General features: G+C 35.4%; 1 long non-coding RNA gene across 1 annotated transcript in view; it reads left to right on the top strand.

The window, feature by feature from the left end:
- The first annotated feature begins 4,800 nt into the window (after positions 1 to 4,800).
- The window catches only part of LOC141568780 (uncharacterized), a 144,218-nt gene continuing 126,280 nt past the window's right edge, over positions 4,801 to 22,738 (top strand). Inside the window, exons 1-2 of the long non-coding RNA XR_012491969.1 lie at positions 4,801 to 4,928; positions 16,797 to 17,037. This is a non-coding gene — a long non-coding RNA (uncharacterized LOC141568780). The remainder of the gene's footprint in view (positions 4,929 to 16,796; positions 17,038 to 22,738) is intronic.

Raw genomic sequence — 22,738 nt, 5'->3', positions numbered from 1 at the left:
CACGCAACTTGTCAGTTTTAGAGCAAGGATATGAGCACAACTGGTCTAAATCTGTGTGCTTAACCCTCTGCAATACAGCTATCACATCATACAAAATAGTGTAACTGAGCACCAAAGGGACAGCTGCAGAGCGATCCAAGGAGGGAACAATTCTTAAAAGACAAATTTGATGCCAATTCTTGACATACGTTTTTGAGGCTTAATGCCATTGGATGTATTAGCAACTTAAAGTACATCGACTGACAAATTTGAAAATCATTTAAAATTTTGGAAGGAGCAAATGCCACACGTACTAATTTAAATTTATAGGCACAAATCATTTATCCTCACTTTTCCATTTCTTCGTCTCTCCAGTCCATCAAAACACCACTGGCCAGAATTTTCATGAACTATCATTTCATCTCAAATACCTTTATACCATCACCTTCCCAAGCCTTGGTTCACAAATTTGTATCAGTCATCACTTTTGCAGTTGGTCAATAGAAAACTTTCATGATCTTAGACCTTATCATGATATATGGCTTATTGTAGGTTATTATAGGTACTGGTTGAATGAATTCTAATGAAAGATTGACTCATTTTTGTCTTCAATTCTTTTTCTGGTTTTTAAAGCTACATTATTTTTATTAATCAAACTTCCCCTTGCAAAGAGGAAAAACACGTAACATCAAGCTCTTAATAAGAATGAGAAGGGTAAGAGGCATTACTTTCCAAGGACTTGTAGTGGATGCAACTCTAAGACAGGAGACCAAAACTTCTTGAAAGATAAAAAGCTCAATTTGGCTAGAAGGGTGTCCTGATTCTCATTTGCCTGCCTTTAAGTGGTATGTGTTGGAAGGTTGTTCTAGCAGGGGCTGCCAGATAGAATCTGTTGTTGATTTGACCCTGAGGGTATTCAAAGGAGTGCCTGGAGAGTGGTCAGGAATTAGACGGGACTAACACACTTCTTTTTGGACTACACTCATGCCTTTCCCAAAGGGACATTGTCGCTTAATGTTTGCACAAGTGCTTCCTCTTTGTAATTTTGCCAGAACTGTGTTCTGTGTGATTCTGCTTACATACCCAAGTTTCCTTGAGTTGCCAAAATTCAGACATCATTAATGACCTCAGTAGTGCCATTTTGATAAAACGTTTACATCATTGCTTCTCTTATATCTTGTTCTTGACGCATATTGGAATGTCTGTGCTACATTTCCCCACATCCTTCATTTACCACATATTTGTTTGATGGGGTGTTATTTTAAGTTATTAGTGTCCTGTACTTTTAATTCTTTCTTGGCTAGAACCCAAATGTTTGGTTCACTAGGTCGTAAGCCTTGCACCTTGGTGATTTTTCTGCTAAAGGCACAGTAACGAGGAATATTTCCTACTCAGAGGTCACATGTAGTTTATCTTCCTGCCTCCCTGTTACTTTGGGAAGAGTTACTTTTCTTCTCTGTGCTTCTATAAAATGAAGACAGACTGTTTGACTTGAAGGATATCTGCAACTGCTATCCTTTTTTGTACCATTTCTAGCAAATTTCATTTCCACATTTGTTCTCTACAAATTCTGAGTTGCCTGTTCTCTGGAATTGGTCACTTTCCTAATAGAAATATCTTCTATCTCAGATCATTTTCATCTCATGGTCCTCAGAGTCCTGATATTGACTTTCTTGTTTGTCCAGATTCCTGAATGAGAACTTTATTACTTGGATCTCTGGGCTATATGCTCCTTAACTTTGGTCTTGTTGAACTTCTTTTATGCTGGCATAGCTCATCTATATCTAATCCACCTCAGAAATTCCTACAAGAATATCAGTCTGAGACTAGTAAAAGGGGCTTTTGTCCTTAGTACCTCAGCTATTAGCTCTTCCTTTTGTTCTGTTCGACATGACCCTTCTTTGTTAGTGAGCCAGCAGAAACAACACTAACTAGCTTTCTTTACTGTTGAATGTTTAGTATGCAAATGCACACTTCAAACATTTAAAAGGGTGTATACTATGCAGGTGTATCCACTACCGTATCCGCTTGTTTCTTACCTCCTAAACCTCCCCAGCCCCAGCTTTATGGGTGCATCTTAATTACTATACAGACATACTCCAATCATCTGGGGTGCTTTTAAAAAATAAAGATGACCCAGTCCTACCCCACGCATGTTGAATCAGTCTCTGGGGTGTGGGAACTGGGTGTTTTTATAAATACTTCCCAGGTGATTCTAAAGTGTGGTTGTAATAGAGAACAATAGCTTCAGCCAATCAATGTGCTATGACATTTCTTCTGGTGGCTGTTATTGGTTCAATTCTTAAGACAAAGATGCATATTTACACTTACAGGCAAAGTGAAGGAGGAAATATGAGGCCCGGGTTGCTACTGGCAGTCATCTCATGACCAGACTTAGAATGAAGTTGATGTTTTGGACAGTAAAAAAGAGAAAGTGATCTCCGATGACATCTTTGGGCCACTGAATCAATTAACCCTAAAACTTGCCCTACCTTTGGACTTCCTATTATGTGAGAAAATAAGCATAGGGATCAGAGAGATTAAATGACTGGTAGAAGAAACTAAAACGCAAGTGTTAAGAGCTCAGTTTTCTGTTTGTACACTCTATGAAAATACCATGCAAGAAGTTGGTGAGTACAATAAGAAACGAGAAAACAGTACCTGCTGCCAAGAAAGCCACAATCCCTTTGAGGGAGATAAAACACAATTGTTGGAAACCTAATCAAACAATCCTTGTAACACACTCTGACAGCATGCTAAGAGTTTACAAAGGATTTTGACATTTATGATCTCTTTTCACCCTCTCATGAAACTCTTAGGTAGGATTTTTTTATACCAACTTTACAACTGAGGAGATTGAGTCTTAGAGTAAATCTTCTCTAAGATTTACTTTTTGCCCAAGATGATCCAGTTGAGCTGAGCTAGGAGCTGAAATCAGATCTTCAGACTCAAAATCCAGTGTCCTCTTTGCTGCACTCTAGTTGTGAATGGTCTTTATGTTTTGGAATTCCATCATGTCTCTCTTACCTGGATATAGAGATACAAAGATTCAGGCACAACAGTGAGTTGACATACACACTGATTTAACCCCTATGGAGAGTTGTAGATTTTTTGTTCTTATGTCTGGAAGGTGGATGGAGTTAATAGCAATTGTTGACTTGAAGGGAATGAAGTTTTGTTTTGGGAGATTAGAGTCTAAGGTTTCTGGGGAGGGTTTAATCTGGGTTAAATGGCTCAACATTATCCATCTATGGGAATTGGGTTCAATTATCAGGGCAGGAGGCACATTTCTATTTAATTCCTATGTTCAATTTATTGACTGATCTTGTACACTTTTGTTGTATGTTTTTCTGGGCGCAATAGCCACATTCTCGATATACACAGAATGTGCAGAAATTCCTGTTATCTGTGTTCTGGAGATCTTTTACTCTTTCCCCGGGTCCAACAAACTCAGGCTACACCAATTGCTTTGATCTATAAACTAAACTGCTTTTGTGACAAGTTTCCCCTTAACTCCCACAGGATGAAAAGAACAGTCTAGAAATCTTCCCCTTGTATTGCTCATAATTCTGGGAAGATAGTAAACCAATTAAATAGTGCAGCTGTACAAACATTCCAACTATAATCTACGAAGTTCAGATCGTGAACACATTTTCATTTTCTTCTTTCCCCATATGGAATCTTATTCTTTTAATTATATTTTTAAAAAGTGTTTATGTAGGATGGAATGTTCCTTAGCTAGTAAAAGTAAATTTAAGCTACACTTGGAATGTCGAATGAATTTTTTTAGGAGAAAACATTTTTGGGAGAGAAAATTTATTTAAAATAAATAACAGTCTTTTGGAATGGGAATGACTGAATTTCTGGGTCTAGCTTAAACCATGTCGGCGTAAGATTCACCTTTGGTGTTTCTTAGCAGTTACTTAGTGGGACCAATTCTTGGGATAGGTGCCTAGTTTAGCAAGCTGAACCACTCTACTAAGAGTATAATCATTGCAATGAACATTTACGAGCACTTACTACAAAGCAGAGCCTGTTTCAAGCACTTTACATGAGTTATGCTATTTAATCTTCAAAATGACATGATTATATGTTTACAGTTACCACCCCCATTTTGCAGATAAGGAAACAAAGGTATAGGGAGGTGAATATATTGGTCTTTTCCATCTAGCAAGCCAATATTTAAACTCAGGAATTTTGATTGCAGATTCATACTTTGAGCCATGATGCTTTATTACCTTCTTTTAAAAGGAAGCAACTCATTTAATTGATTTTCCTCTAAAGGAGCCCTTTCCTACTAGAATTACAAACTGGTCGACCGACTAACTGGTCAACCAGTCTTCAAGTGACAATGACACAGTTTTCCCTATCTCATTACCAAAAGGCAGACCAGGAAAAATCATTTCCTGGAAGCAATTAGAAAAAGATAAATACGTTTTGCAGCTCTATTTTAAACATGTGGACAAAATTACCTGTTAAATTCTTTTTTCACTTCTTGATTGTTGAGACATTTTGCATATCATAAAAAATAGAACCATCTGTCGAACATTCCATATTCCATACTTTTGATTTTCCTGCATCCTCCTGGATAATAATTCATTGAGTCTCAAGGACAAATTCTTTTTTTCCCCCCAAAAGAATGAGTTCATACTTGTAACTCTCTAGGAAGTGACCCATTTTCAAACGGTTGCTCATTGTTCATATGTTCTGCAGTGTTAAGGATGTGGCTTTGTGCCTTCTTAGAAGACAAGCAGTAGATCAGAGGTGGCTAATGGTTGAAAGGAGTAAACGTCCCTTAGTTCTTGGTATTTCTTTGTATACACCTAACTTTCCCCAAATTATATTTTAGAGACTTTAAGGATGGAGGTGCAAAAGATAAATGGCTTTTCAAAACATATGCATTTATGAGCCGGAGCTGAAGTCACTGTCTTAGCCAAGAACACTTTCAGGTAAGTTTCTCTCTCTCTCTCATATTAATTGCACTGTATTCATTATAGACACCAGTGAAGCAAGAAAGTGTGTTTTGAAGTGTTTTGCCTCTTTAAGTGCTTGCCATTTAAACATATATTTGAAAATGTACCAAATATAAGAACTGCTATGTTCTGAGGACCTGAGGAACACCTGCTCTGGAGTCTGTTGAATTCTGTTGATCATATTAACGAAGGATGATAAAACTTTAAGAAGCTAAGTCACACCAGCAAGATAAAAATGAATGCTTGGCTAACAGGGATGATAATAAGCCAATTTGCCTCTCCTCTCTCCTTTGTTAAGTATTGTCTCCAGTGAACTGTTTTTCCTCTACCTCATGGAGGAATGCTATAAGAAACACCATTAAGAAATCTGAAACTACATTTATAGTGGGAACGTCATCATGTAGCCTGCCCCATTAGGAAAGTCCAAGTGAGAAATCCCATTTAGCTCTAAGTGCTAAGGAAAGTGCTTTCTCTAAGGAGCCACGGCATCTTTATTTCAACCTTTTTAACAACAAAAATCAACCATCATTTCCTTTTCCCTTGGACTACCTTAGAGGGAAAAATGAATTATATAGACGCTATGACCTCAATACTTGCTTTATTCCCTCCCTACACACGCCTTAAATTTTCCCTAGAATGATTTGATAGTAAACTATCAAAATATATAAAATATATATGTGTTTTATGTATGTTGCTTAAAATTCTTTGTAAGATTTAGTTGGGGGCATAAGATATCTAAAATTGAATTTGTTGTAAGAGTAACACCTGCGTGAAGAAAGGGTTTTGTCTTTATCTTGTTCTTTTTATAAAGGACATTCTTTTTATTCCTTCTTTTAGGGAGGAAAAACTTTTCCTCTACCCTCTTAGGTTGAATAAGTGGGGACATGTGAATCAAACTGACAAAAGAGATAAGCAAGACAAAAGACAGATTTTTATTCATGTATGTACAGGAGTATTCACAGAAAAAAAACTGACTCAAGGAGGCAGTGATAAATTGGGGCATATATACAATTTTAATAGGCACAGGGGAGGGGGAGAAGGGCATATAGGAAAGTAAATGCCCTTTACGAGAGATAAATGGGCCCTAGCAGAATAGATGGGAGATTTGATAGTTTTGTGACAACGTCTGTTTAATTTCTTATCTTGGTGCCAACTTCTTGTCTCCTGTAATAGGAGACAATCTTCCCTGGTTACAAAATTCCCAGGGAGGGGATTTATGACAGATGAATTCTTTTGGGAGGCTGTGCTGTTAGGCTGATAAGGAAAGTTCAGAAAAAAACAAAAAAACAAAAACAAAAAACCCTTCACAGTGGTATATTCTAGATATCTTCACTTCCAAAGAACACTGTTCTCAGGAGAAGAAGTTAACCTGGGTAGATTATTTGATACTTGTCTACGTAAGAAATGTCCAAACCTATAAAGGATTTTTATAAGATTTCATTTGAGCCAAACTGAGGACAATTGCCAGGAAGCAAGATCTCAAATGCTTTAGAGAATGACTGTTTAGGGTTGGATTACAGGATCATTAACAAAATTATGTGCTTTCTTGAGGGTGGTTACCTTACTTCAAAAGTGTGTTAACCTAGATGCACGAAAACAATGGACAGGGCTTGCTTAAGGCAAAGATAAACCTTTTACTAAAAGAGTTGCATCCCTAGGGTGTGACTAACCACCACGACCTACACATTTAGGAACTTATGACCAGGTAGCCTTCTGAGGTTACTTTCTGTAGAACCCCTCTCTTGTCCACCAGCTGCAAAGTTTATTTGTGCGTTATAGTGGGCTCCAGGCACCCATTTCTCCAGGTTTTAGTTAAATTTGTTAGCTCAACACATCCTCCTAATGGTGTTTTATCTTCTGATAAAATTTCTAGAGTGCAGGGCCGATATTCTTATTTCTTCAAGCTCTCTCTGTACTTTAATTCAGCACACAAACCTTCAGGATTATGGTAGTTCTTGTATCTCATTTCCTGTTTTTTTCAGTTGTAAAAGTACTCTCCCTTGCTACAAATTACAAATTTGTGCTCATTTTGTCAATCAATACTTCTTTTGAATAAAAAATAATACTACTTAGCATTTCTCACATTAAGGTAGAGCAGCCATTTTTAATGAAAAGAGTACGTGTCAAAAGGAGTCCTTTCTTTTGCACTTATACTTAGCCCTAGATTTGTTTTGTTTTTGGTCTAACTAGGCTCAGAGTCTCCTAATTACTTTATTCCTGGCAAGATTAGAGAGTCAAGTACTAAAACAGACAGAAGTTAGTTCAAATACATAGAATTTTCTCAACAAACATAGTGTCTTATAAAAGTGTGTTGTATCAAGTCCAGAGTAAATTTCTAGTCTATCTACTTCTTTATTCTCAAATGTTACTCTCAATTTTTACTAAATCAATTCACATTTGTACTGTAATAACTTCTTAATTTATCATTCTGCTGCCTATCTTGCATCCCTGCAGCCAATCCATTTGTCCTGCAGTGTGGACAGTGTGATCTTTTAAAGGCAAGCGAGATTGTTAAAGGTCAAAACCCTCTCATGGTTATGCTCTACTCTTAAAATAAAACCTTAACTTCTCAACATGGCCCACAAAGCCCAGCATGACTTTGGCTCTGCATCTCATCTTGGACCTCATTTCTTTTCATCTCCCCTTGCTTTTGCTTTCCAGCTACACTGACAGTTCATCTCTTCCTGCAGGTCACCTAGCTCATTCTTGCCTCAGACCTTTGTACAAGGTGTTTCCCTTGCCTGGGCTGTCTTCATCCAGATTTTCTTAGGATTAGTTCTCATCATTTATTACCTTCCCAGAGAAGCTGTGTCTGACTGCGTTCTCTAAAGCTACCCTCTCCTGCCCTATCAATTTTCTCTCACATTACCTTGTTTTATTTTCTTCATATCACAGTCACGACATAAGATTATTTGTTTACTTGTTTATTATTTATCTCCTCAGAATGTAAACCGGTGAGACTAACACACTGTCTGCTTTATTCTCTGCTGTGACCTTATTAGATGCCATAATAGGCACTCATTGACTATTTGTTGAGTGAGTCAATTCAAATAGAAAAAGAAAAAAACTGTACCATTTTCTATAAATAATTACAGAGTGATAAGTTTTCCAATCAAATAGTAAATTAATGGAGCAGATGTGGAAATTTGGTTTTGAATTTATTTTATATGTATATTTTGAAAATAATTTTATTCAAATGCTTGGGCAGACTTTCATATATGTAATCTTTAAAGTTTTGAAATACTCATAAACTTTCAGAAAAGTTGGAAATACAGTACCAGAACTTTTTTTTGTTTTCCTGAATCATTTGGTAGTATGTTGCTCATTCTTGAATATTTTTATGTGTGTTTCTTACTAACAAGGATATTCTCCTGCATAACCGAATTCAACTAACAAATTAGAAAATTCACATTGATTTAATACTATGGTATATTCCTCAGAATCTATTTAAGCTGCATTATTTTTCCAATAATGCCACTTATAGCAAAAGGATCCATTAGAATCTCTCGTCGCACTTAGTTGTGATTTCCCTTTAGCTTTTTTCACTTTGGGACACTTCTTTAGTCTTCATGACTCTGATGATCTTGACAGTTTTGAAAATAAAACCTCAATTATTTTGAAGGATGTCCCTTAATTTGGGTTGTCTGATATTTCCTTAAGATTAGACTCAATTGTTAGTCTTTGGCAGGAGCACACTAGACGTGATGCTAAATTCTTCTCCTTTCATCTTATCATGTGGCATTATTTTGATTTGTCTCATTGTTGATGATGTTTGTTTTCTTGAGTAAGGTGGTGTTTGCCAGACTTTTCCACTGTAAAATTTTCTGTTTTCCCTTTGTAATAAGTATTTTGTTGGGAGGTACTGTAAAACTATGTATCTTTTTTCTCATCAAACTATCAACCTATCCATTTATTTAAATATGTTTGCTTCCCATTTTATTCAAAGGGTTATGCTCCATTCTGTCTTTATATAACATGATGCTCAAATTGCCCCCGATTTAACCAGTAGAAGTTTGTTCAAGCTGTTTTTTGCGTCCTTTTGATCTATCCCCATCATTCTTTGCACACATCCTTCCTTTCTGGCATAACAAGTTCTTCTAGGCTCATCTTGTACTTTTTCTGCTTCAATGCTGTCTATAGTCAGCTATTTCTCCAAGGAGCTTCAATTTCTTTTACTGGAGAATGGTAATTAGAAGCCAAGATCTGGACACTAGGTGTGCTCATTGTTATTGGGTATTATTGCCTCCAGGCTTTCTCAATGGACAGATCTAGGGAATAAAACATATTAAATGTATATATTTATATCTATATTTTTCTCTATATAGGTATATCTGTACATATCAATCTGTCTATAAAAAACTATAAATTCATACAATTCCTCCAATTCCACTCTTCCCTAATCATATCCTAATCTGACCCATAGGATGAGTTTGCATGTGATAACTTTAGCAACCTGACTATACCCCAAAGCTAGTCTTCTAGTCTGGCCTTTGATTGAATCCCATTCATGATGAAAATTGTATCCATTGTCTGCGAAAACTATGGGTGGATGGGGTATTATGGGGAAAGACATAGGGAAAAGATTGAGAAATGTACTCTAGATATTAAATGATTGTATAATAACAAGTTTCACAGCTATCACACCCTATTTGTTAAAATTCATAAAAATGTAACACGTTTTCCTTTCCTACTTCATCTGGATTCAGGGAATCACTGCTTGTGTTTTTGCTACCTTTTTAGCCAAGTTTCTTAGTGCTCTTAAAGTTTACACTACTTCATTTGCTTATTTCATATATATGGGTTTGTCATATCATATGTTTATATTTATATGACATGTGCCATCGTTGCACAAAAATAGGATTAATTTATGATCTGAGAGTAGGTAAAATGAGATGTTTAGCAATGTCAGAGTTTCTCATGTTAACCTAAGAAATATCCAAACCTGTAGAGAATTTTTATAAGAGTTTGAGTAAAAGAAAGGATGTGCCTGGAAGCAAGATCTCAACAGACTGAGAAAAATGCCTCCAAGAATAACAGTTTGCAGTGTCTTTTATGCATTTGAGTTTAAGAGGGGAATATAAGGAAGATTACGTGGAAGTAGGAGAAAGTAAGATAGGGATAGTTAAGATTATATGCTCTCTGGCATGCTTTAGAAGGAGGGTTCTGAAAAGGTGGTCAGGTATTAGAAGGAGGGGTCTGAAAGTGGATATTTCAAAGGTGTGTTAACCTAGATGCACAAGAACAAAGGACAGGGCTTTTTAAAGACAAAAAAAAAGCCTTTTACTAAAGAAATTCTATGCCTGGGGTGTGACTACCCACCATGACTTGCCCAGGTAGGAATTTATGATCAGATCACTCTGTGAAGTTACTTTCAATAGACCCCCTTTTCCCTCCACACTCAGTAAAAATTAATAGCAAGTCATCTGACTACCAGTAAATGCTGAGTACTTGAGAGGGAAGAGAGTAAGTATTTGGGCAATCTGAAATAAGGTACCCAGAAAAATGAGAATATTAACTTTGCCTGATGACTGGGTAACAATTCCGAATACAACATTAGTGTTTTCATAAACCTATACGAGTATGAATTGGCTATTAAAATATTAAAGCTCACTTTTATGTCAATAAAAATGGGAAATATAGTAATTAGGAGGAGAAATGGACCAGAATTGGGACTAGAAAAATTAGTACATGAAGAGAGCTAGAAGTTCTGCAAGCTGGTTCCCCTGATGATGGAGAATCATTCAAGTGTTGAAGGCAAAGTGCACACAAAACACCTTGCAATTAAATGCCCATTGTGGAGTTTGACCTTGAGCAAGATTTGTGGTTGGTCTGTTGAAATGGTGAAGGTCAATAATTAATTTAAAATAAAAACATTGTATCAGTTGTCAATGGTGCACTCCTTTTGAGACCTAGAGCTAAATGCTCACCCTTTTCTTGTCTTTGGCTCCACTACTATCCAGAAATACCTACAAAGGATTTGCTTTTCCTGCTCCAGCAGGAAAGAAAGCTAATGGAAAAAAAAATATTTGCACTGTAGTAAGTTTTCACTTAATTTTCAATCTCATTTTTAAAGAAAGAAGCAAAAAGATTTCCATAAAAGAGGCACATAAAAATATCTTAAGGATACTGCATGGTTTAATTAAGATTCACTGTTATTTCATTTTAATGATTTCAATTGTGATATAGATCATTAGTTTTCTATTATGTTTTTTTTTTATTTATTACACTCATATTGCTTTATAAAGTACTACTATTGAACCAATGTTCTACAGCATAAAAGGGAATTGGTTTATTCTGGCTTTGGTTTCTGGAAAGATTAATTTTAGTAAAACTGTTCGTTTACTTCTTAACACTACTATGGCTTGAAAAATATAGAAACCTAGTGGGAACAAATCCATCTTGGCTATAAGCTTAGGTTTATTATCATGAAAAAAAGATTTGGTTCAAATTCTTTGCTTTTATAAGTTTTTTTTTTTTGTGTGTGTGTGTGTGGTTCAAATGCTGTTATAAATACTGTGTATGGCCATTATATAGAATTCAGGAATTTCCCCCCCTTCCCACCTTGATCTGTGAAGATGGAGCAAAGGTAGAGTTCTAATGTTACAAGGAGCCAGTAACTGCATTGATTCCTCTTTGCCACTAGATGTCCCTGTATAGATGCTCCTGCTACCTGAGAGGCTTCTTTAAAAAGATACCAGCAAAATCAGAGGGATATTTGCTACTCCTACAGAATTTTTCTCTGCTCTAATTTAGCAACCTGTTACTTAGCAGATGCTTTCCCCTCTTTTCTGGATGATTAATTCCAGAGGACTGGACAAGACTTGAACTAAACATAAAAAGAGCAAAATTAGGCTTAGGCATTGGTCCAAATATGTACATCTATTAACTACTCATCCTAGAACATGTGAAAAGTCCTACAGATATAACTTAGATTTACAGGCAAATTTCAATTAAGAATGCTAAAGTGAGGAGGGCCTTGGGTTTGAACTGCGTAATAAAAACGACAGATAATTTAAATGTACATTTAATAATAAAATATGTTTTGTATTTATATTTTGAATATGGTGCTTTGGGAATCAAGACATACAAATAATATTAATCCCCAAGGGAACTTGGAGTTGTTGAGATTTCTCATACAGCTTATCTCATAACTCTTCTCTGTTTTCTATACTTGACTAAGATCAACCATGTCAGTTGCCAGAACAATGTAACATGATAGCTAAACCTGAGCTCATTCCATCCTATTTTTGTTCAATTTTTAGTTCTCAGTATACCTGCAAAGGGAGGGAGGCCACTGAATGTTTTGATTAAAAATGCCTCTTGCATATGGAGTCATAAGACTGGATTGGAACAATAATGAAATTCCTTGGTATACTCTCTGTTTGAAATTATCAGAATATTTCAATACATTTTTGGTAGTAGAATACAATGTTGATAATTTTTTATTTGAAACGTAAGTTTGATTAAAAACATTTTGGGAAATAATTATTTATTAGACCCAGTGGATCATTTCTAAAGGATTAGATCCTGAATTTAAAATACTATAAGTATGCATTTATTAATGAATATATTTTAACCGATTTTATAGTTAAATAATCTTTTATAATGTTGACTTATATTTAATGACATGTTACTTATTATAATTCAACATAGAAATAATATAGGGAACAAAAAACAAAGTAATGTTAACCAAATTTAATTGAACTGTTTTCGTTTTAAGTGTTCTGGAATTACAGTTTTACCATTTATTTTGTTCTATTGTTTGGCGTACTCTCCCCCCCCCTTTTTTTCTTTTCCCCCCCAGCCCCCCTTCAAGGTGTTGTTTCTCAGTCTAGTTATGTAGGACACAGCTCCATGGCCCATGCTGGTATTATGGGTCTTGCGCTATCCCCCCCCCCGCCCCCCCAGCAGTCGGTTGCCAGTCGTTGGTTGACTGCTCAAAGCAGTGTTTTTTTTTTTTTTTTTTTTTAAAAAGAGAGCATCTACGTTTTGAGGGTTGTTTTTAATGCAAACTTTCTTCTCAGTTTTGAAAAAGACACAAACGGATACTCAGTTTTCTATTTCCCTTCTATTTTCCCTTTTTATAAAATTAAAGTTTATTGGGGTGACAAGCTACATAGATTTCAGGTGTACAATTCTGTATTACGTCATCTATAAATCACATTGTGTGTTCACCACCCAGAGTCAGTTCTCCTTCCATCACCGTATATTTGATCCCCTTTACCCTCATCTACCACCCCCCGCCCCCCTTACCTCTGGTAACCACTAAACTGTTGTTTGTGTTTATGAATTTTTGTTTCTCATTTGTTTGTCTTGTTCTTTTTTTGTTTTTTGTTTATATACCACATATCACTGAAATCATATGGTTCTCTGCTTTTTCTGTCTGACTTATTTTGCTTAGCGTCTCAAGATCCATCCAGGGTGTCACAAATGGTCTTATTTCATCTTTTCTTACTGCCTAATAATATTCCATTGTGTATATATACCACAACTTCTGTATCCATTCATGTATCGAAGGACATTTTGGATGTTTCCATGCCTTGGCCACTGTAAATAAAGCTGCAATGAACATTCGAGCACACGTGTCTTTATGTATAAATGTTTTCAGATTTTTTGGGTAGATACCCAGGAGAGGGATTGCTGGGTCATATGGTAATTCTATTCGTAATTTTTTGAGGAACCTCCACACTGCCTTCCATAGAGGCTGCACCAGTCTGCATTCCCTCCAACAGTGTATGAGGGTTCCTTTTTCTCCACAGCCTCTCCAACACTTGTTACTATTTGTCTTGATGATAGCCATTCTGAATGGGGTGAGGTGATATCTCATTGTGGTTTTTATTTGCATTTCTCTGATGATTAGTGATATTGAGCATTTTTTCATATGTCTATTTGCCATTTGTATGTCCTCTTTGGAGAAATGTCTCTTCAGGTTCTCTGTCCATTTTTTCAAGTGGGTTGTTTGCTTTTTGTTATTGAGTTGTATGAGTTCCTTGTATATTTTGGATATTAGCCCCTTATCAGAGGCACTGTTTTCAAAAATCTTCTCCCATTCAGGGTTGTCTCTTTATTTTGTTGATAGTTTCTTTTGCAGTGCAGAAGCTTTTAAGTTTGATATAGTCCCAATCATCCATTTTAGCTTTTACTTCCATTGTCTTTGGAGTCAAATTCATAAAATGCTCTTTGAACCCAATGTCCATAAGTTTAGTACCTATGTTTCCTTCTGTGCAGTTTATTGTTTCAGGTCTTATGCTTAAGTCTTTGATCCATTTTGAATTAATTTTGGTACATGGTGACAGATAGCAGTCCAATTTCGTTCTTTTGCACGTGGCTTTCCAATTTTGCCAGCACCATTTATTGAAGAGGCTGTCTTTTCTCCGTTGTATGTTTTTTGCTTCGTTGTCAAACATTGTCTGTCCATATTTATGTGGTTTTATTTCTGGGTTCGCAATTCTGTTACCTATTTTCCTTTGTAATCTTTAAGAAATGATCTTTAAGACATCATCACTTTGAGAAAGTGATCTTTGAGAAATGGTGATGTTTGAACAAGCTTGGAAAATGAGTATGAGTGCAGGAGACTGACAAAGGCAGTTATTATATTGTCTCTTAAAAACAGGAAGGAAATTTTTTACAATCTAGAAGCTAGAGACTTTGATCTTGGGCAAAATTCTTAAAAATATCATTGAATGAAGTATAAACCCTTTAGAGAAGTAAAAGTGATTATTAGAAGTAAGCATGTGGAATCAAAAAGTCAAATAAGAGTTGGGGAGGATGTGGAGGAAAGAGAACCTTTATGTCCTGCTGGTAGGAATGTAAAGTGGTGCAGGGTTTCTTTTGAGGTGATGAAAATGTTCTAAATGGACTGTGATGATGTTTCTATAAATCTGAATATACTAGACACCATTGACTTGTACACCTTAAATGAATGAATTGTGTTATGTGAATTAGAAATCAATAAATCTGTTAAAAAAAGAGAGGAGGACGAAGTGAAATATTGTTACATACTACAACATGGATGATCCTTGAAAACATATGCTGAGTGAAAGAAACTAGTCCTTCAGGGGAGCCCAAAGGTATGACTTCCAATGAGGTATTTATTGCTTTCCCAGCCAGATGCAGTCTGCCAATCAGAGATCATTTCTACCATAAGCAAACTTGCCTAGTGAAATATGTAACATTCCAGCTTTTACTGGGTTACCGAGGGAACAGAGGTAGAACGTTAACTAAAGGTCAAATTCTTGTATATAAGGTGAAAAAGTATTGCTATAATTCATTTTGCCCTCACACATATACTGAACTCTGTATATACTAACTTATTATCTATTCAGATGCTATTCATCTTGGCTTATGTAATTTCCATCTTATTCTTGAAGAAGCAGTACTGTTTATACCTAAAAGATTACATTTGTTTGTCATTGTTGTCTTTTTTATTCATCAACTCTGCCCATCATCTTCTTTCAGTTAACTGGAAAACCAATTGTGAGGATATGTGATAACCAGTGATAAATAGTTAACAATACAGGACATTTCAGGCATTGCTAGAGCATAGATTTTTCTTCATTAGTATCAGAGAGATCTCCTTTTATGTAATTAGAATGACTGGAGGTAGATATATCTGAATAAAAGTATCCTGGCATGTAAATTTTCCACATAATGACAGAATGTTGAAATGATGACTACAGTTGACATACCTAATATAACTCACCTGCTTTTGTGGAAATGCCTGATGTACACATATTGGTCCTTTCACCCTCTCCCATGAAGTCATATTCTAAACATATTTTCTTTGAGTGGTTTTCTTCTGTGAAATGAAACAAAGGAAGATACAATATATGATGTAGCTAAAACCAACTATCCGATCAAAGTCCAACTAACAAACATTTCGTGATTTATTTGCCAGTTGGCAATTTTTGGGAGGGGAGTGTCAATCTACAGGCTGCTTAATTGATGTTTCTTGTTTTTGGTAAGGGGTAGTAGTAATTCAGGTGTATTTTGCAGAGACTAGCAAAACGATAAATTATGCTTAGGTTTATTTTTCTTTTGATTCACAATGTGTATTTTGCAAATAAAAAGTTCACTGATATTCATAGAAAATAATGGTTTTCAAATATTTTAGCCAAATGAACTCTACAGTGGGGGTGAATATGTAAAACAAAGTGAAGTTGTTTAGTTTGAAATGGAGAAAGGATATTAGGGTCTGGCATTCTGCAGCAAACTGCTAAAAATCTTCCTGAACCAGAGGCAGCCTTGGAGGCATCTCTGGAGACACTAAAGGTGGTAGAGAACTCCTACATAATGCAAAGGATGGTAGTTGGAGTTCTAGGCTCATCTTTACAACTAATTACTTAGGCTATTCCGGACAAGTCATTTTATCCTTCTGGGTCTTTGTTTTCCCTGTGTGGAAAATGAGGCATGGAATAAAATGCTTTTTAAGGTTTTTCACAACTCTGATACTTTTGGAATATGGACTAAGTCCTTTCGGTGAAGACTTGAACTTGGCTAAAGGCTTATAGCTACAGCAAAATTAAATTATAATTCACTGGTCAATAAACAAAGAGAGGATGCTTTTTTAATTCATTTGGTTTTTAAGTTCTAGAACTGTAAAACTCTATTAAATATAAGCCAGTAATAGCGTTAGAATTCAAGAACCCTATTTTAATCTACTTCTGCTTGTGGGAGTTAATTGACAGCACATTTCTGGTGTTGGATATTTTCACCTTTTTTTGTAATCACTGAGTTTAAAATTTTACTTCTCCGGCTATAAACAGAGGAAGAAAGCTACATTTTGATTATTTTTGAATGACTTTTCATTTATGCTAACAGCCCTGCTTTTTTGATATGATGCAGTGCCCTAAGGATCACTATGACAAGTGCAAGCAATGTCAGAGCCCAGGGAAGACACTTTCTTGGATGAACTTTTCCAATGCGAGCTTCGTTGAAGTTACGTGCAGGGAAATGGTCTGGCAGTGCACCAAAGCAAAGAGCAGCTGGAAGTGCTGGGGATCTGAGCAGTAACCTGGACACCTGGGCCACAGGTGTTCTTCCTCATTATTGCGATACACATGTCTTGCAGTGTCCTAGTGTTCAGGTAAGTGACGTGGAGGTATGAGGATGTTTTCCTTACTTACTGCATTGAAATAGGCAATGCTGTTTGTAAAATCACTTTAAAAAGTTTTATTCCAAGGGCAGCTACTTCACCGGGGCAGATATTCTTTTTTAATTGTATATCCTGCTGGTGTGTCAGGAGAGCCAAATCACACCAAAGGCTGCCAAAAGTTGGATAACATGTAGCTGTTTTCTGCACCTGTCTCAAACCCTGTCATGATAATAAGAATAACGAAACACCTGGTATATTGAACACATATGAATCAAATGATGGAGTCAGAAACAGTTCCTTTTTTCATTTCATTGTTCTCTTACAGCTTCAGTGAAGCTGGTTGACACTGAAAATGTATGTAATGCGGTTTTTTTTTGACAATCTTAAGTAAATCAGAGTCTAAATCCAAAGAGCAAAATGTCTAGTTCCATGTAAGAGTCACCAATCTTCATTAAAATGTTAAACTTGATTTAAAGTTTAAGCTTCTCCTGCAATCTAAGCCTACTATGGGCTGGGAAACCTATGTCCCGGGATGGATGGCCTACGTGATAGGTTTTTGTGTTATGGCCGCCTAGCCTTCAATTCCTGTTTTCACTTACTAACTTATTTCTAGTCCTTCCCATGTTGCTGGGTGGGGAGGAAGGAGAGGACAGGGACATTTCTCTTGACTGGTCCTGTTGAGGTGATGGTGACACGCTCTGGATACAGTAGACATTAAAGCTGATTCTTCCTTGCTTGGACACACATGAGGCTTCTTCAGAGATATCCCCCATATTGCAATTCCCGCCATTCCTCTGGCATGGGCAAATGCATTTCTATTTAGCCTAGTTGCTTATTTCTTTCATCACCGCTAAACGAAAACCTTTGCCTCTCTCTGTTGATGCTTGTTCATCTGTGTTCCAGGCACTCTTAGTATCTAAAATTCCCCATATGTTTTTCTCTTTCACACGAGATGCACATTTGGTCCAAGAGAAACACTCATACATTCTTTGCACTGATAAATTCCCAGAAAATAGTTACTCTCTTGCATAGGCTACTTTAGTTAGCTTCTTGCCCCCATGTTCCCAACAGCAGGGGACATTGCCTTCTTTAAAGTTGTTGTCTTTTGGCTTGTGGTAAAGGGTTGGTAATTTTCTGAATTCCTCTCTAGGTTCTTCTGGTGCTGGCAATATTCTACTTCTTGACCTGTGCTGCTGGGTGTTATATGGATGTTTACCTAGTGATAATTTATTGTGCATTACATTTATGTTTTGTGAAATTGCTGTCTGTTAAACTCCAACAATACTAATTGAAAAAAAAAGTCAAGATAATACAATCCAGGTGCTAAAAACAATGCAACAATTATCCTCCTTCTTAATTTCCACTCCCAATCTTCTTATCTCAGTCTTCTCTCTGGTTCTGTGATTCTTTGAACAATTTTGCACTGTGTGTAGCTCCTCATTTTAGGAAGTGTCTCAGCTAAAACTTTTATTTTAACACTTGTACATTCATTTTCATTACAATCTTGTAAATACTAATATCAAATACTGTATTTAGCCTTTACCTACATCATCTCAAGAAATCATTCTACAAACTCAGAAAAGTTAAGAATTGTTACCCTCGTTTTACAAACAAGGACCTCTCAGGTCCCGGGGCTCAAGTAACTTGCCAACGTTGCAGGATAAATAAATGCCTGTGCCAAGATTTGGACCCAAACTTCTCTGATTCCAAAGCCTATGCCTTTTCCTGTAAGAGCAGCCTCAGTCTCAGAGCAAGACCTCTCATGTGTGTGACCTGGAGACCACTCCAAAATATGCAACGACGGTGCAAATGCTGGTCCTGTCAGGTTTCCAGGTATCCCCTATTTGCTGGAGTCAGAGTGTAAGCATTTGCTCCCTTCAAGTCTGGTGAACAAAGCCTGACTGGAACCAGAGGAAATTCTCTGGGAGGTTTATGACTCTTGTGACGCACAAAGCTGTGCCTGTGTTAAACTAAAAAAGTAAAGCGTGAAAAAGGAGAGGAGGTTGTCCTCAGAAACATGGTCGATACAATTTTATCCTTCAAAGCAAATTATTAGTGGTCTCAGGACTCAGATAATCTATTTGTAAACTTTAGAAGGGCAAATATGTAGAAGGGCAAACATGTAGCCAGCAGTAGTTGCCCATTAGGCCAATTTAGATAAACAGAAATTGTGCTCTGGATGAACCAGATATCTGGTCTAGTCATGGCAACGGAGTGAACAGTGGAGCTAGGGGTTGCTAAGTGCTGTTTTCCGGGATTTTTTTGTGGTGCTAACATGTGGGACCTCACAGTACCAAGGCCCATGAGTTGATTAAATTCTACTCCTTACGAAATAAAATGAGTAAGGTGCTAGTGAGTCTGATGGTAATGTCAGACTCACCAGTAATGTGTTGGAACCCGAGTTTCCAATTTATCAGGGTATTGTCTTGGAACCAGAGGTTGATGCCTCGCTTTGCTTCAGTTTCTTAGTAAACTCAATCCATTGAATTTAAAATGTATTCTGAAAGTATTTTTTTTTTTTAAATGATTTTCAGTTTTCCTCATTATAAACATAGCAAAAATTCACTATAGGTAGCTGGAAAAATTAAAAGAAGATAATATAATTATTTATAACACGACCATTTTAATACATGCATTGTTAAACTTTTTATTCATTTTAATCCTTTTTTATGGTATAGCTGAGCTCAGATTATGTAAATAATTTCATTGTCTTTTTTCACTTAACTTTATAAGATAAGCCATCCTCCTTATTTTTACAAAATTACTTAAAAAACTTATATATATATATTTTAGATAATGTTTTAATATGTGGCTAAATCATAATTTATTTAAATATTGCCCCATTATTGGATTGTTAATTTATTTTCTGTTATTAGTCTGCAATAAACATATTTGTATATAAACTTTTTTTTTCTTTTTTATATTTTGGCATGTTTCTTAGACAAAATTTATAAGGGTAGAAGTACCGTGATTCCCCGAAAATAAGACCTAACAGGAAAATAAACCCTAGGATGGTTTTTCAGGATGACATCCCCTGAACATAAGCCCTAATGCGTCTTTTGGAACAAAAATTAATATAAGACCCGGTCTTATTTTTGGGGAAACACGGTAATAGGCCAAAGTTGTAAACACATTTTTAATTTTTTAATGCTGTTTCTCAAGAAATGGCAGAAATAAATCGTGACATACAAACATGTATCAAGATAATCATTTTCTTAAGAGCAAGTAGTTAGAATATAAACTATATTTGTCATTTATTCCCTTCTTATATTTTCTTTTCAAAATAAGGAGATTCAAAGTTAATGGAACAGTGTGAAACAATTTTACTTATTTGTAAAGTGCCTACTTTGTAGAAACGAAAATTATTTTCTTATATTAATTCACGCAATTCTTTCAGGTAGGTGGCAAGATTATTATATCATAATTGAAAAAATGTGGAGCTAATGCTCTTCTCACAATTCACACGGCCAGGGTTTGGCAGAGGCCCAAATAGAGTCTTCATCATTTTTCTTTTTAAATCTTACCTGCTGTGTATTGTGATCTTAATGTAATGTCTACTAGAAAACTATTTATATAGCAAAGGGAAAAATTATAGATGCTACAGACAGTTACCCTCCTTAATAGACTTTTAGCAAAGGAGAGAAGGGCTAACAGGCATAAAGATGAAATTCTCCCATTTTAGTGTCCTGAAGAATCCATGTGAAGAATGGATTAGTACATGGTGTTTTACCTCCTGGGGTACGTTTAAGCATATTTAAAATGGACTTTATTCACTTTATTCACATCAGTGCTATAAAACTTTCTACTTGTCTTTCTCCTTCCATATTTTGCCTTGAACTGCAGATAGATAAATATATATGTATATATGTGTGTGTGTGTGTGTGTGTGTGTATATATATATATATATATATATATATATTTTTTTACAAGTATGTATAGATTTTTCCAATACAGTCTTCATGAAATAAACATTTATTTTAGAAAGTTTTTCTTATTTTTCTTATTATAGAAGAAAGTCACACTCTTGTATTATAAAAAGACCACAAGGATATCAGAACTAATAGTATCAGCTTCCCTGGTTTGTTGTGAGGATTAAATATGTGATACTGAGCACAATGCTGTGTATCTCGTAGGTGAGTGATAATGATTAGCTTTGTGAATATTATACTTGCACAGAATGAAGCAGAAAGCCAAGGAGATAGGAAAGTTTAGATAACTGGGAAGAAGTTGTCAATGTGAGTGATCATGTGGTCCATATTAGGAACCTGGAGAACTGGTTGATATATTAAAGAAGAGGTACAGTTGGGTATCTTTTAATTAGGAATGGAGAGAAGGGTGGATGAAAGGGGTCTTTCAAAGTATTCAAAGTCTATTCAAAGAACTTGGTAACAGAAAATCTACCCTTTTCATATTTCCTTTTAAAAACATTTTTATTAAATTTATTGGGGTGACATTGGTTAGTAAAATTATATAGGTTCCTAGTGTCCGGTTCTATAATACATCATCTATGTATATGTTTCTTTTCTGATTTTTCCATTTTCCTCTTGAGATGGAAAATAATTACAACAAATAAGGCAAGAAAAAGAAATAAAAAGCATAAGGATTATAAAGGAAGAAATACAACTGTAATTTTTCATATGACAACTATGTATGTAGAAAATTCAAAACAATCTACAGATAAGCTATTAGAATTAATAACTGAATTTAATAAAGTCATTTAAACAAGGTCATCATAGAAAAATCAGTGTGTTTCTAAATACCAATAACAATTAGAAAATTAAAATTAAAAACAATACCATTTATAATAAAAAATTAAATGCCTAGCAATAAGTTTAATGGAAGAAATGTAGGTGCTTTTCATAGAAAACTGTAAAATATTTCTAGAGACAATTTAAAAAATATCTAAATAGAGGAAGATTATAACATTCATAGTTTGGAAGACTCTGTTTTGTCAAAATGTTTCTTCTACCCAAATGAATCCATAGATTCAATGCAATCTTAATTAAAATTTCCACAAAGTTTTTTTTTTTTTTTTTGTGTGTGTGTGTGTGTGTTTAAATGGACCAGTTGATTTTAAAATTTATACAGAAATGTAAGACAATCTTGAAGAAGGATGACAAACTTGAAAGACTATTAGATACAAAGATTGATTTTAATCCTGGATCCATGGAACAAAACATGAAGTTCAGCAATTCACCCACCTCTAATTTGTGGTGAATGTGACACTGCAGAGCAGTAGAATATGACAATCTTGTAAATAAATGGTTCTGAATTAATTAGAGAATCTTAAGGGGGAAAAAAAAACTACATCATCTTATACTGTTTGTGTATGCATTGTTTGTGTGCCTAGTAGGCTGAAGAATTAAATGTGAAAAGCAAAACCATACAAATTTTATAAGACATCCAATTTCAGAATATCATTATCATCTATGGTAGAAGGACTTTCTTAAACAAGATATAAAATGCATAAACCATAAAGGAAAAGATTTATAAATCCAATCACATTAAAATCAAGAATTCCTATTCATTCAGAAAGGTATAGAGTGAACCAATACAGCAAGAAACAGAAGTAGATACAGCGACAAATCCATAAAAAGATGAAAAAAGTAGAAAAACAGACAAAAATATTTCTAGGCATTTAACAGAAGGAGAAATGCTAATGACTCATAAACGTCTGAAAAGATGCTCAAAC

Source organism: Rhinolophus sinicus, linkage group LG02 (genome assembly GCF_036562045.2).
Source record: "Rhinolophus sinicus isolate RSC01 linkage group LG02, ASM3656204v1, whole genome shotgun sequence".
Classification (NCBI taxonomy): domain Eukaryota; kingdom Metazoa; phylum Chordata; class Mammalia; order Chiroptera; family Rhinolophidae; genus Rhinolophus; species Rhinolophus sinicus.
The sequence above is the reverse complement of the archived record's forward strand: the minus strand, read 5'-3'. Positions and strand labels throughout refer to the sequence as shown.